At 42.1% G+C, this 14,991-nt stretch overlaps 1 long non-coding RNA gene across 1 annotated transcript; it reads right to left on the bottom strand.

Annotated features, from left to right (window-relative positions):
• Positions 1 to 1,433: 1,433 nt before the first annotated feature.
• On the bottom strand, positions 1,434 to 11,005 carry LOC128915421 (uncharacterized). The gene is made up of 3 exons (XR_008468635.1): positions 10,804 to 11,005; positions 9,005 to 9,171; positions 1,434 to 3,073 (listed from the first exon to the last, which is right to left on the bottom strand). It is a non-coding gene; the product is annotated as an uncharacterized LOC128915421 (long non-coding RNA).
• Between the last annotated feature and the right edge of the window lie 3,986 nt (positions 11,006 to 14,991).

Here is a 14,991-nt window from a genome sequence, read left to right as displayed (position 1 = left end):
TACAAATGACATTATTGAGATTTTTTGGGCCCTGTGGATGATATTTAATTCAGCATTCCAAACGACTTAATACAGACTATCTTAAATATGGATTTCAAGAAAAGCTCAAAACTGAATTAAGAGTCATTAAAATAGCACATGCTGCGCCAAGGGGTTGGTATGATCCTTTGTGGCAAACCTATGAGAGGAACTACGTATTATAGCACTGGCTGCTTCCCCTGTAGAGGTTTTTCAGTTCTTTTTGCTTTTGGTAAGTGTACATACAAAGTGGCATTAACAAAAGTCAATGTACAAAGCAATACTAACTGCTCTTTTTAATCACTGAAATACAAGTTAACCCTAAGATATTTGTTGTTAATTATAATTATTTTCCAAAATCAGTGGCAGAGTATGAGCTGAGCTGCAAAAAAAAACCTAGCATAAGAGTATCCTCCTTCCAAAAATCAGATACTCGTGCAAAGAATGTGGTCCTGCGCTGGCATTACCCCTTGTGAGCAAAGCTCAGAGGCTGCTTCCCTGTTGCTGAACAGAAGGCTGAACTTCACAGCACCTGGGTACAGCTCCTTCCCTTGACCCCATCACAGGACTACCGGCTCCCAGAAGCATGGGGAGAAAATGGGAAGGCTGGTGGGTTTTGCTGCCCAACAGTTCCCCTCTACCTGTAAAGTGTGGAGATCATCTCTGGTGAGATGAAGAGGTGGGACGGGTCTTGTCCATCCTCCTGGTGTGACACAGGACAGCAGTTCAGAGCCTTCTGCTGCCCAAAGCTCACGCAGGAAAACAGAAAACATCCAAGTGCTTCCACCTTCACCCCTCAGGACCGGGACTGCTCTCTGGCCCTCACCCTTGTCACCACCAGCTCTGCTTCTCTGCCAGGACCAAGGCACAAGCCTGGTTGGACACATCTGAGACCCACACGTTTCCAGACACAGCTCTCAGAGTTTCCAATTCTTGAAGGTTAAGCTGCTACAGAATTATTCATCTGGGCTTTATGCCACACCTTACCCTCAAGGAGATGAAGGTCTCCATTTTGGAACTGCTGGCCCAGGAAATACCTACAGGGATTCCGGATGGGATATGTTCTCTCTGAGACCTCCTTCCCATTATCTTCTCTTCTCTTGAGAAGGGATGTTCCAGGACACTACATGGATGCATGTTGTAAAATAATGTCAGCATTTAATCATGAAGAAGCATAAGAATATAAAGAGATATACCTATATATATATATTTATATACATAAAGTTGAAAAGGCAAATCATAAGGAAATGTTTCCCTGAAATTTTACTTAACAAGGCCGTAATTAGCAACCTGTGAATTTCTAGAGATTAAGCAAGAAATATTAAAAGTGCATATGGCAAACCAGCCCAATTATTCACCCAATGAGGAAAGACATCAGAACCTCGTGCAATAAACTGAGAACATATATTAGAAAGTTGGCAAATTACAGAAAGACAGTATAGATGTCATTTGGGTAAGATACACTGTCTAGAAGTTAAATGTCCAGTGTTTAAGGAAAGAAGACAATTCCTAGCCCAACACAAAGCCCTTGGCAAATGTGGGTGTTTGCCCAGGCTCCCTGGCTCTGCGTTTGTAGAAGCATTTGCACAGACCAAAATCATTATGGAAATAGTGCCCTAGGCAAGGCAAGAATCTCTTTGGCCCTTTGGCCAATCCTTGGACTGAATCTCTTTTGATGTTAGAAGCAGCCTGGCTCATTTAAATGTGAGCCACTCCACCCACCTTTTCATCTCTGGTGGTGTTTCTTGGGCTGAAAATGTCACTGAGAGCAGAAGCTGTTCCTGAAGCATCCCGCGCCCAACGGTGAGCGTGGTGCAGCTGGAACATTTCCCCAAATCTCTTCTGTCATTTGCAGCCCATCGTTGCAGAACAAAGAAAATGGTAAAATCCTCTAAACTTTGAATTTTGCCTCATCAGTTTGAACAATATTTGGAGTCAGACTGAGAGAACCTAGAGCCAGTTTTATAATTACAGAAAGCTTGGTCACCATCATTCGTCATACTGATTGCCATGCTAATTGTTGTGTTCTCTGCACTTGCTTAAACTGCCTGTATTCAAATGGGCAACACCTTAATGTAGTTTCTTTTCCAGCATTTGTGACAGGTCAGAATGAGGGAGCATTAGAAAGAGCTGGAAATAACGTTATTGTTATGAAATGGAAAACATCAAAGGATTTATCCAGCTTTATCATCATCAAGATTTATCAATCAAAGATTTATTTATCATTCAGATAGTAACATAAGACCCAACCAAAGCAGGAGAATTTGGAATTTCTTCATTCAGTAATCACATATTTAAAAATCTTAATATTTATCATCAGGTCTCCATACCTTCACTCCCTGCCATGGAGCTCAAGAGAGGCAGAAGTCTTTTCAGTAATATATCAAAAAGGGTTTTGATAGAACAGTTCAGGATTTTAAGTCTTTAAACAGGCAGTAGCTGAAAAGAGAATACACAAGGGTTGCGTTATGGATGTTTGGGGCTCCAGGATTGTTCCGACACCTTTCATCAGTAAAAATCTCATCTACCTCTCTGCAGATAAGCCTACACACTGGACAACCAGTCAGGTTCGCAGAGCATTTAAATTCTCATGCATCTTCTGAGCTCAACTCGCACCCACTACAGATCTCTCTGATTCATTGTAAATGTTTACCATAGGAGGAAGTTTACATTTACAGCTGCTTACAAAACCCACAAACACACAAGCGCTTTGAGAGCAGAAGGTTTTTCACATGATTTTGGATTCATATTATCTTGGATGACCAGCAGCAACTTCAAAAATCCATGTGAGGAAGCAGATTTATTCAAAGCTTTCTAAGAAAAAGCTTTAACTTCTTGGAAGCCCTGCTTGTCCTAAGGGACTTGGGCTTTAAAACACCACCCAGACAGTACTGCTGCATTGAAAGTTCAGTTATAGCCTCAGCTGGTACAAAAGTTCCAGTATATAATATGCATTGGAAAGGCCAAAGACAAATGATGGTCTTCAAGCTTGTTGAAGGCAAATGGTTCTTCTCTGGTGAGAGTTTTCCTTGACTGAAGTGGCCAGGATGCATCCCTGTTGGAACAGCAGTGCAGGACAAGAAAAATCAGTGATGATATATGTACTAATACATATGAATATATAAACACGCACAAATATATACATGCACGAATGCTCCCATCTGCAATACATGGCAATTTCAATGAAACCAACTATAAATGAGCATGCTGCTTTCGGGATTGTGGGCTATCTTGAGATGTGAAGTACTGATGCGTTACAGACTTCTAAAGTGCCTGTTTTGCAGGGGGCAGAGGGGTTACCCCCCAGCACAAAAGTACTCCTAATCTTTAGAGAGTATATTACGGCTGATTAACTTTATGGACTGCATTGGTCAACAGCTGACTTTGTTTCAAATATTTTAAATCTCTGCTGGCTCAGAAGCGTGTGTTGAAACACAACTCACTTGTGTAGATTGTTTATTGAGTTTTGTTTGTTTGCTTGTTAAAACTTCTGGCATAACTTTAGCTATTCAGTTTCATCACGTGAAAAACAAGTACAGTGAAACACAAACTTCGGACTTTTATTACTACGTTGAATTTGAGGGAGAAGATGAAGTTAGACCAGCCGAACACTAACAGTAAGCAACTGTTTCCTTTAAATTAACAAAGAAGAAATAACACGTAGAAGTGGAGACGGTGAACAAAATTATTGCTACAAGAAAGCGTTGATAGTAGTATTCTCTAGTAGCGGCGGGGCCTCACTGCATTTCTCTTTGGGAACTCCTCTCTCCTGATAAGCACAGTGCCGAGCCATACAGGGTTTGCGTCCACACATGTAGCTTGCAATCACCTTGAGATGCCCTTCCCCAGGAAGGTAACACCAGTGCCGTATCTTAAGTGATCGAGAGGTTGTGATAGCAGAAGGGCGAAAACAAGAAATGACTTGCACAGCATTGTGTGCATGACCAGCAGAAGGGATTATGTTGGGAGCGGTGGTTTTTATGCTCACGTATCTGTGTAGGCTTTGAGAACTGCACTGAGAATTGCCCATCATCAAGGAGGGTCTATGTCAAAAGACTTCACCACCAGCCCAGCCAGCGACTAGGGGCAGCTTCACAGAGGCACGATCGTGCGCTGGCACTTCTGAGTGCTGGGATTCAGTCAGAACAGGAATCTCACACGCTCCCATCCCGCTGGTGGTGTCTTCTCTGCTGTTCCAGAAAGCTGCCCAACATCTTCCCATCTCCTTTTATTTCAGCATTCTTCCTTTGCATCTTTTCAACATCATCTGTGATCTGTCTAGTTTTCTCCTCAGTGTGTATGCTCAGCATCCTGAGTGGGTTGGCTGGCCTTTACATTCGCTAAATAATTTTTAATATTGGAATAATGAATTTCCCCTATGCATATCTTATTTTGCTGTGATAAGAGTAGTGTTTGCATTTTTTAATAATTTTTAGCACACTTACATTTTTTACTTATAGGTTAGCCAGAGGTTATAAGGGTAAAACCTGTGGCCAAATTCTGCAGTCACGGGAGACTGAACTCAAAATGAAGCCAAACTGATAGTTAAGGGAGACACAGCAAATACTGATGAATCCACAAAGTAAGTTTAGAGGAAATTATTTTTCTAAATTTTGTACATTTAAAATACACGCCAGGAAGTATTGTGATAGTTATTTGCATTTTATTGACATACTTGTTTCAAATGATGCTTGCAAGAACAATATCCAGCTCTAATGGGATATTGAAAGAAAACCCAACAATTTTTTCTTTATGTGGCTGCTGCTTTGCTCCTGTGGGCAAACACCATTTAGATAATTGCTGCAGGCTGGTGGGTCCTGTACCATTAGATAGCCCGTCCTCCTGATGGGATACTAGAGGTGATCCAGCCCGGCAGCTCCCAGCCTTATTGCTTGTCGTAGCTACACAAATTCTCCACAAGCTGTTCTCCGAGATACCGCAGCTTAGTGCCCCCGCACCCAGTGAAAGAAATCTATCCTTCAGCATTTATAGAAGTGTATTGTTTAATAGGATTGCATTTGAATTTCTGTAAAGGTTGTCAATCCAACGCTTATGACTCAGAATGGAAACTTCCTCCCAGAGAGACTTTATTTAAGCACTTGATACAGAGAGTGAGCAGTACACTGTAAAGAGAGGCTATAAACTTTTTTATTTTAAACTAATCAGCAATCAGTTCCGGCTTCAGCAGTTTTATTATTTTTTATTAAATGCGGTAGAGATTGTCTATTATTGGAAAGTGCTAAATAGAATGAAAAAGCTTTTTGACAAGACATATTTTATCATGTATTTTCTATTCAGAGCAACTTCACCACTGCAGACTAAACAGAGACTTAAGATTTGACAGATTTGTTTAGAAGCTACTGTTCTCCAACAGACCCCAAATAATTTATTATTTTTATACAACTTAAGACGGAAGGATTCTGAATTCCTTCCATAGCAGTGACTGGTTTTATTATTGCTTTTTCAATGGTAAGATACCTAAAAGACAATATGAACAGAAAAACTAAAGGGATTTTCTGAATTATTGAGTCCTGTTGTTCAGTGTTAACAGCAACGCTTTATAGAATCACTTCGATAAATGTCTTCAGCTCCAGCTTAAAAGCAGTTTGACTTTTTACCCCCACTTAATCCTGATGGAGACACGTTACAGACTATCCTCACAACAAAGAATTTGTGAATTTCTGTTGAAATGTATCCATTATTAATTTCTAAACTTTTTTCTGGAATCAGTGTTGCCCTTTCCTTTAAAAAAAGATATTTCTTCTCTGATGTGTTCTTCATAAAGTCCCTCACATTACCTGATAAAGGAGGATGCAGTCATTGTGGATTGTTTAGAAATTACATGTATGCACAGAAATTATATCTATTCAGCAGAAATTGCATCTATTCAATGATCAGGAAGTTAACTAAATTTAAATAGTTATATCTTTTCTCAGGTCTTCTGTGTTTTTGTTTTGCCATGATACCTCATCTCCTCTTTCCTATTCTCCCGGACACCTTGTCTTTCCTCTGAACCTGTTCCAGTCTAAATTCATCTTCCAGAAAAGGGGCAGAGAGAATCACACACGTTATTTCTGACGAGGTGCGTCAGGGCCTTGCACAAGGGCACTGACACCTCCCTGGCTTTAGTGGGAACCTCTCCCCAAAGCCCCCGGGACTTGCATTCACCTTTCCGAGGCCATGTTCCCAGGGCGGCTCCCAACCACTCCCGAGCCTCCCCCTCGGTCGTTCTCAACCCAGACACTTAGGCACGGCGCTTTCTACTACCGAATTCCATCTCACTCCTATGACTCATCCTCAAAGCCACTGTGCTCTTTCTGTCTAACATTCTGATCCGCCTCATATCCGAAGACAATAAATAATGGATAAAGACAGCTCATATTGCAAAATTAAGCAGGCTGCAGGTTATGGATTGCATCATATTTGAAATAAACCACACACGATCATAGAGACTTTGGCAAACATTCTGTACAGTCAAGGACGATATTAAAAATTGAGTGGGTTATAATTTCGTCAACAACATTTTTTTCAGTGTAAATATGGATTGATTTCTGTCTCCTTTTTTCAAAGTGCAGAGTTCATGTGTTTATTCCAGTGCATCTGCTTTACACCATTCCTTAGGCAAGCAGCTAACACCGGATTATTTCAGTGTGAAGGAAGTCTCCGTATGACACGGGCCTGTACAATACCCTCTTTCAGCCTTGACCTTGCACGCAGAGGTAGCCAGAGAAAGGAGAAGTCTACATACAGTGCGGCAGTTGAACACACCTAAACCTGCTTTGGAGACTGGAACTATCATCCAGTTATACTTGGTTAGAGATTTTGGGTTACAGAGCACCATAAAATTTATAAGACCACCCATATTCTCACAGAGTTACACTACGGTTACAACCATGAGCAACCTAGAAAAGAAGGTGAATTTATTTCCGATGGTGACATGTTGGCAATCTAGATGGCATTCACAAGCAGGAGAACATAATAACTAAAGGCCGTCTTTTCTGACACTAACAATATTTCTCATGTTTTCTTGTTCTGAACTGATCACTGCAGCTAATAGAAATCAAAATCACTATGCAAAATAATTGTCATAATGTATCATTATGAGAATAATTCTATATTGTCTATCTATACTGAATTATCATACCTCATCCTACTGCAATGTGTAGGTAGTATTAAAATAGCACAAAAATCATACTGAGACTTATTCCAGCCGATTTGAAAAAATTACTTTCTGCCACAGTTAAAAAACGGCTTAGCTTTTAGGAAATTTAGTGAAAAATTAACCCTCCCTCCCCCTCCCTCCTTAAGCAAACACTCTGCAGGCTATGCTTATGGAAAATTATTCTCACGGTAATCAGCTGTACATGCTGACAAACTTGTTCTTTTCTGGTTGCCTCACTGTCTACCAACCTCCTCTGGCTCCCCGCCATGACCTCTGTGAAAGAGCTGCTATAGCAGTAGCAAGAATTTTCCCAGAAAGCCTTATTAACTCTGCTGTAGGTTTCTAGTTTTTGAACAGCAACTTGCTGTACTGTAACTATTGTGAGAGTATTTTAAATGAAGATCTTTGGTTTTGTCTTTTAAATAGATACGAGAAAATTCAAGGCCAAGAAACCAAAGCAGGTCAACATTGGATGTTATGCCATTGCAGCAAACACTGCAAAACCAAGTCTAAAGTTCAAATAAAATAAGTTTTGGCCCTCTTAAAATCCACAAAAATATTCTGTCATCTGAGAAATGGGAGGTCTGAAGCTGAGATAAATATATGTATCTATATCTATCTATACCTCTAACACATGTGATGGTAGGCTTGAAGGACAACATCTACCAAAAAAAAAAAAGTTACACATCTTCCAAAATTTCTTTGTCACAAAAAAGTATAGAAAGAAAACTACTTCAAGGAATTTAATTAAATTTATCTACTTCAGGTTGTAGCACACAGAAGCACACAGAATCAATATTTATTCAAGGATGGTAAGTTTTAGGACGCGGACTCCTGTGGATGTTCTCCAAGTTTAACGTCACCTCTCTCTGGATCAGCTGCTGGGTTCTCATACGTGTTTACAAGGCACCTGGGCACCAAATCTGTGCGAGGGCTCAGGCATTGCTACGCTACACATACAGCAGTATTTTAGTTGGAGAGGAAAAAAATCAGCTAGGTTAGTTCTCACAGGACAACTTCTTCCCTTCAGGTTGAGCTGATGCGCACGAGCAAAGTAGATATCCACCTACAGCACTGATATCATTTGTATGTGCCATCTTAACATACCATGGGAAGAGTCCTCAATTGGAAGTAATAATAGGGTAGCCAGGAAAATACCAATTAAAATAACTAGGCTGTCTGTGATAAATTCTAGATATTCCTAAGGTCTTAAGAAAATTTGGTTATCTTTACTTACTAGGACACAATCAAAACCAAAGATTTACTTTTAGACTTACTTATCTCTGAGATTAAAACAACCGGACAGACTTCTTGTTGACGCATAATACGCATAAGCAACAATCAACTGACTGCACGTACAGTTTTGAAAAAAAAATAAAATAGATGGTTTTCATCCATCTGCTCAAGCCAGTTTGCAGCAAGTTCAATTTCATGTTGTTCCTATTTGTTAAAGCTCCTACTGCATACATTTGTTAAACTTCTAGATTTGTTAGCATATTCTCTTTTTCCTACAAAAACAATATAGTTTACTGCACCAGTGGCTCTAGTTGGCCTGGAGCTGATGTCAGTAAACTCCCTCAACACAAAAATCAGGCTGATCAAGATACGCACATTCTCAGTCTTGCTTTATGAGGTGGAGCCATACACTTTCAAGAACACTGATGCATAAAGACTACACTTTTTCTTTTTTTCCCCCTAAATATTTGCATCAACTAGCAAAACCACACAGAGGCGAGACGATTAAAGAAGTACCAATGCACCAGAGAGAGTCTGATGCAACAGAGAAGCCCCGGGTCTGGACGCATCTGCCAGATAAAGGCTGACCTTTGATGGGATCTCGCTCTTTGGCCTCCTGGAGGGCACCAGCAGCAGCAAAACAGGACTGGCAGGACACGGCCAGCCCTGACACACCACAGGGCTGCAGTAATGATCTGGTTGTGTGAGCTCCAGCACAACCCCAACAAGAAGCATGGTGTGGGTCTTGCCTGTTCCTCAGGGTTGTATATACCTGATACAGAATTAAAAGGAAAAAAAAAAAGAAAGAAAAATTACATGAGAGTTATTAAGTCATCCATCATAATCCAAATCACTGTCGTTGCTGAGTTGCATTACATATTTGCCAGCTGTTCATTCACCTATTGGAAATAAACTACTGATCTCAAACCAGCTCTTAAGAGGGCAAGTATGTACATCGTACTTAGCGGGTGTAGTAATAAAACGTGGATTCGGAATGCCCTTGCCTCTGCTCCCTCCGCTCAGGGAGGAGGAGGCTTCCTGGTCAGAACCACGCTGAGGAGGTGGGAGGTCAGTCACGCTGCAAACAAGAACTGACGTTTCAAAGCCCAAGCAAGATTTCTGTTGTTAAGGAAATGTGCTCAAACAACGGATTTGCAGACCGCAGTAAGGAAAGAACGTGTTTTTCTTTTTTTAACTGGTGAAGTTTTTGAGCTTTATGGTGGCTGATTAATGGATGAAGGGAAATTTCATTACATTGAATTTAAAAACTGTCAGGGAACATAGAGGAAGGAATAAAAGTCCCTTTTAGTACCTGTGGATAAATCAAAACAAACTTATTTACTTCACTCATGGTTATTGCTGGGTGTAAAACTCAAAAGTCACACCCCCAGTGAGGTATAAAGCAAGCAAAGAGAATAAAAAGAGTGTTTCAACAAACCCTGCGCTATACAATTTTGAAGATGAGCTTTGATGCAAGGCTAGATGCTAGCTGAGCTGGGGAAAGAAAAACGTTTTCCTCTAATTTGCAGAGCAGCTACAGAACTGTTCCACAGTTACTGCAGGCAATAATCAATAAATAAATATTAAGAGGAGAGAGACGATGCCTCACATTCCAGTATGTTGTTTGATCTGCCTTCTTCAGTCCTGAACAGGAGAGTGATACAGTCTGAAGTGATACACTTCAGGCCACAAAGGAATTGTAGAGGAGCTCATGAAAAGAAGCTCTTGAAAAGAGCTAGATCTCCCCATAACTGATTTCAAAGTTAAAACAGAATTGCCCATATCATACCCCAGCATATTCAAAGTGCAATTCTACATCCAAAGCAAAATCAATGTTATCCTTTGCTGAGCAATATGGAAGGGAACAAATGACTTTCCTTCAAGTAAACAGTCTGAGGTCAAAAAAAAGAGCTAGAAAAGATACGGCAAACAGAAAGACATGTGTAACAGGCACTACAGGGAGAGAAAAAGTTCTAGCTGGCACCCAGGATGGCATTTGTGCAAGAAATGAAAGAACTTATTGTTCCACAGCATTGGTTCTCAGGCTCCAGCCTGCTCACTCTCGTGGTGAGGACACTGCTGCACGGCTGACCCACAAAAGGAGAGGGTTCTTCCTACTGACACTACACTTCCACATCCATCTGGAATCAGCAGAGGCTCTCCTGACTGACTAAAATAAAACCTGTCAACTTCTGTTGCTATGTTCTTCTGTAATTGAAATCTACAGGATATAAATTCAATATAGAGAAAAAAAACACCATAGACTCCAGATCCTCTTTCTTCCAGACTATCATCTGCTGAAAACAGATAACATAAAATCTCTGTGAGAAAGGAAATGCAGTGAGTGAATCTGAAATGAGCCGTAACTTAATAGATGATTCAGTTACCTCCAGAGCAGGCTGGGATTCCTAAACGTTTAAAGGTTCAGTGCACAGAGAGTAGAAGTGAATGAAGCTCTTGTCATTAAAATAACGAATAGGTTATTTGCTATCGATTCACTAACAATGCAAATTCAGTCCTCTTCGATGAGGTCTCTGTTGAGAAAAACAACATGGTTTACTTAAAAAAAAGAACTTTTGTCATCACGGCTCCAACCCCACATCTAACCACAAAGACAGTTCCCTTTTTCAGTTACCACAAGCGGTTTTGCAGTCAGTGGAGGCATGCAGGCATTTCCTACATGCCCAACCAAAAAGGGTGCCGAGGGAAACAAGCCCTTCCTCCCCTTTTGTTCGTCCTTGGGTTGCCCTCCCGTGCGGTGACAGCAATCATACACTCTCGCTCCTCGTCTCCCCCAGCCATGCGTATGCGGTCGTTGCAGTGAGGGTTGCACTTGTCCCAGGCTGCTCCACTTGTCACTGAGAATAACAAGAGATGGAACAGAGACGGTGGGAATTTTTTTCCAGAGGGGCATGTTTTCCTTTAAGCCTGTGTGTTCTTTGGTGTAACTGACTGTCTCTTCATCTTATGGAAAATAAGAAAACCAAACTACGTGACCTAAATTCAGCGCTGGAATGAAATCAAGATTTGGGAAATGCAGTGACACTGCTTAAAAAAAAATAATAAATCCTCAGAGAACTAACGTCTTCTTGTGTTTAGATAATTCAGACTTTGATAAAACCTTTAAAATATGATTCATAGAGCTCGAAAAGTGAACTTTAAGTAGAAAGTTTTCCTTGCCTTTTTATTCTACCTTCAACTGCACAATGTTATTTCTGAAATTGTGTGAATATTTAAACTCTGAAACTCAAAGTATGAAAGTACGAAAAATTACTGTAGAGGTCCACATTTAAAGACAAAATTCAGAGATACATCTTTCCTGTCAAAGATAAGACTGACGAGGATAATAAAAACTGTTTATTAAATAATATTTGAAATAGAAATCTTTAAAATCATTACGCTTGCTTGTATTGATACACATTATGTCATTTCCAATGTATTTCAGTACCTTGATGCTACAAGCTGGTATCCTGAAATGGAAAAGTACAGAAGAGCAGCTTCCCATAAAGCTTACAGACATCAGCAGTGGGTGACACAGCTTGAACCCTAAGGAATACAGTGAGAAATTCAGAGGAAAGCCTTGGATAAATGACAGCAATTTCCCCAAGAGAGATCAGAAAGAGCACTGCAATTTCTTCAAAATATATACAGGTAATTCTAGTTGGTGGCTTTCCTTGAGAGAACTTCACTTGAAATTGTCTGCTTTATGCAGGAATAGCAGCTTTTTTCCGATATTCCTACAAACGTAAATCAAAGGCAAAAATCTATTTTTCAGTGGGTCCCTTGGACTCATCACCAGATACTGATATTTCCATTTCCCTTCAGGACTTGCTGCTTTGCCATGATACAAAAACAGAAACAGCTTTTGCATAATTAATGAAACACAGGGTCTGAAAATAGTCCTTTTTTCTTCCCTTTCCTGCCTACCCCTATTAAAAAAGCAAACAAAATCCTAACAATACAGCCTGAAGGTTAAAGGGCCTTTACAAATAGCTACCAGCCAGCTGGTCTGAGGAGAACAGTACGAAGCAAAACGTATCATGCGTAACACCCAGAACTCTCTTTGAATGGCAAGATCTACGCAACAAGGAACACATAGTAAACGTTAACAGAAATAAGAAAAAAATTAAGGAACATAAGTGGTCAGAGAGGTGAGGACAGTACCAGCATGTACCCATTGAAGGTGTACTATATTTTTAGCTATTTACACTGTGGCCATCAAGAGAGGCATGTAAATTTCCTTGAAACGGTTTTGGCTATAAAATAATTGTTTACGAAATAAAAAAATAAAAACCCACCAAAAATATCAAGTGTCTTGTAAAGTGCTTCCATGTGTTTTATCTTTTTACATACATTTTCAACGAGTGAAATACTGCCAATATTCTTTAGCTAAAATATTTCCTCTTCCATTAAAATATGCACATACTTAACACAGGAATAAAAACTGAAGAACCTAGGACTGCTGAAAAGTATTTCGGAAGCATTGGTGCCTACTGTTTTTCCTTTATAGCAAAGGCCCAAGCCACTTCTGCAAGATCTGCGGATTGCAGAGTCCTGTATATGCATGTAGTTTAAATTCTTTTTATGCTGGAAGCTCAGGATTTTCCACCATATTCCCCCTTCCTTACACTTTTGGACACAGTTACAGGCTCTTAAGTACAGGGAAAGGGGCCTATAAGCAGAGCAGACGGGGTTGCCATCTGTTCCTGCCTGATCTTTTGGAAGATATGAAGAGAAGTCAGTACAGCTTCATACAAAGACTTGTGTTCACAGGTTCTCCTCCTGTGCTTCTTCAGTTCTTTGCTACAATAAAAAGTAAATCACCATGGGGGGATTGCTTTAGCACCTTCCAGATGGACAATGAATTTATCAGAGGATGTGAAGCCAACACATTCTCCACCTAAAAACATTAAGAAAACTAGCAAGGTGCTCACTTTGACATCTGTTTTTCACCTCTGCACGCAAGAAGCCTGAGCATTTCTTTTGTGTAGCTGAAAGCCAGGCTGGGCATAAGGCAGCTGTGCTCTGAATCTTCAGGCTCTGAAAGGTCTTCAACCTCCATCCCAGCTAGTTGCTGTCACATGGAGAGAAGCAGGGGGAGCTGCTGGTTGTATATGCAATTTCTCTTCAGCAGCTGACCCCCAGAGAGCCTTAAGTACCTACTACTATTTTTAAGTATTTCACCTCAAAGTTTAGCAGCCTGCATCAGGCAGTGCCATGGCTGACACCCCCACACCTGCCTCCCCGGGTGACACAGCCAGGGACCATTGCCTCCGCACCACTAGGACTGCATGAACTACCCGCCCCACGCAACACGGCAGGGAATCACACAATTTATATGGCAAACCATGAGCAAACACTCTCCCTCCTGTCACAAAAGCTGCAATGATTTTTGAGTTACAAATTAAATCAGGTTTCACTAAAAATTTAAGGGCTTCCAACACACCCTCGTTCCCTTGTCCCTGAATCCCTGCGTGAGGCCTGGCACCCCCACGCACTTGCTCGGTAACCTGTGTCAGTCACAGAATCATAGAATGGTTTGGGTTGGAAGGCACATTAAAGATCTAGTTCCAACCCCTGTGCCATAGGCAGGGACACCTCCCACTAGACCAGGTCGCTCAAAGCCCCATCCAGCCTGGTCTTGAACACTTCCAGGGATGGGGGAGCCACAACTTCCCTGTGGGCAACCTGTGCCAGTGTCCCACCACCCTCACAGTAAAGAATTTCTTCCTGATATCTAATCTAAATCCACCCTCTTTCAATTTAAAACCATTACCCCTTGTCCTATTGCTATACTCCCTGATAAACATCCCTCCCCATCTTTCCTGTAGGCCCCCTTTAGCTACCGGCATGCTGCTATAAGGTCTCCCTGGAGCCTTCGCTTCTCCAGGCTGAACAACCCTAACTCTCTCAGCCTGTTCTCACGGGAGAGGTGCTCCTGCCCTCTGATCATCTTTGCGGCCTCCTCTGGACTCGCTCCAACAGGTCAACATCCTTCTTATGTTGGGGACACTGGAGCTGGACACAGTACTCCAGGTGGGGTCTCACCAGAGTGGAGTAGAGAGGCAGAATCACCTCCCTCGTCCTGCTGGCCAGGGTTCTTTTGATGCGGCCCAGGATGCGGTTGGCTTTCTGGGCTGTGAGTGCACACTGATGGGTCATGTTGAGCTTCTCATCAACCAACACCCCCAGGACCTTCTCGCCAGGGCTGCTCTCAATCCATTCTCCGCCTAGCCAGTCATGGCAATAGTGCCGCTTAACGGATTTCGGGAGCTCCTGGCGCTCCGGGTGACTCGCCCCTCGGGCCCGGCCGCCTCACGGCCCCTCTCCCGCAGCGCCCACCGGGCCGCGCTCCCCCTCACACCCTTCCCCGACGATTCCCACGGCCCCCGGGGGCAGCGCCGCGCCGCTCCCCGCATCCCGCCGGGCCCCATCCGGCGGGAACAGTGGCGACCGCTCCTTCCTCTTCTTCTTCCTCTTTTTTTTCCTCCTCCTCCTTCAGCAGCCGCCGGCCCGGCAGGTACTGCGAGGGAGGGCGCGGCGCGGCCCGGCGGGGCGGGAGCGGAAGGAGGCGC

This window comes from Rissa tridactyla, chromosome 1 (assembly GCF_028500815.1).
Source record: "Rissa tridactyla isolate bRisTri1 chromosome 1, bRisTri1.patW.cur.20221130, whole genome shotgun sequence".
In the NCBI taxonomy this organism is placed as follows: Eukaryota; Metazoa; Chordata; class Aves; order Charadriiformes; family Laridae; genus Rissa; species Rissa tridactyla.
This window is presented reverse-complemented; position numbering and strand designations above follow the sequence as displayed.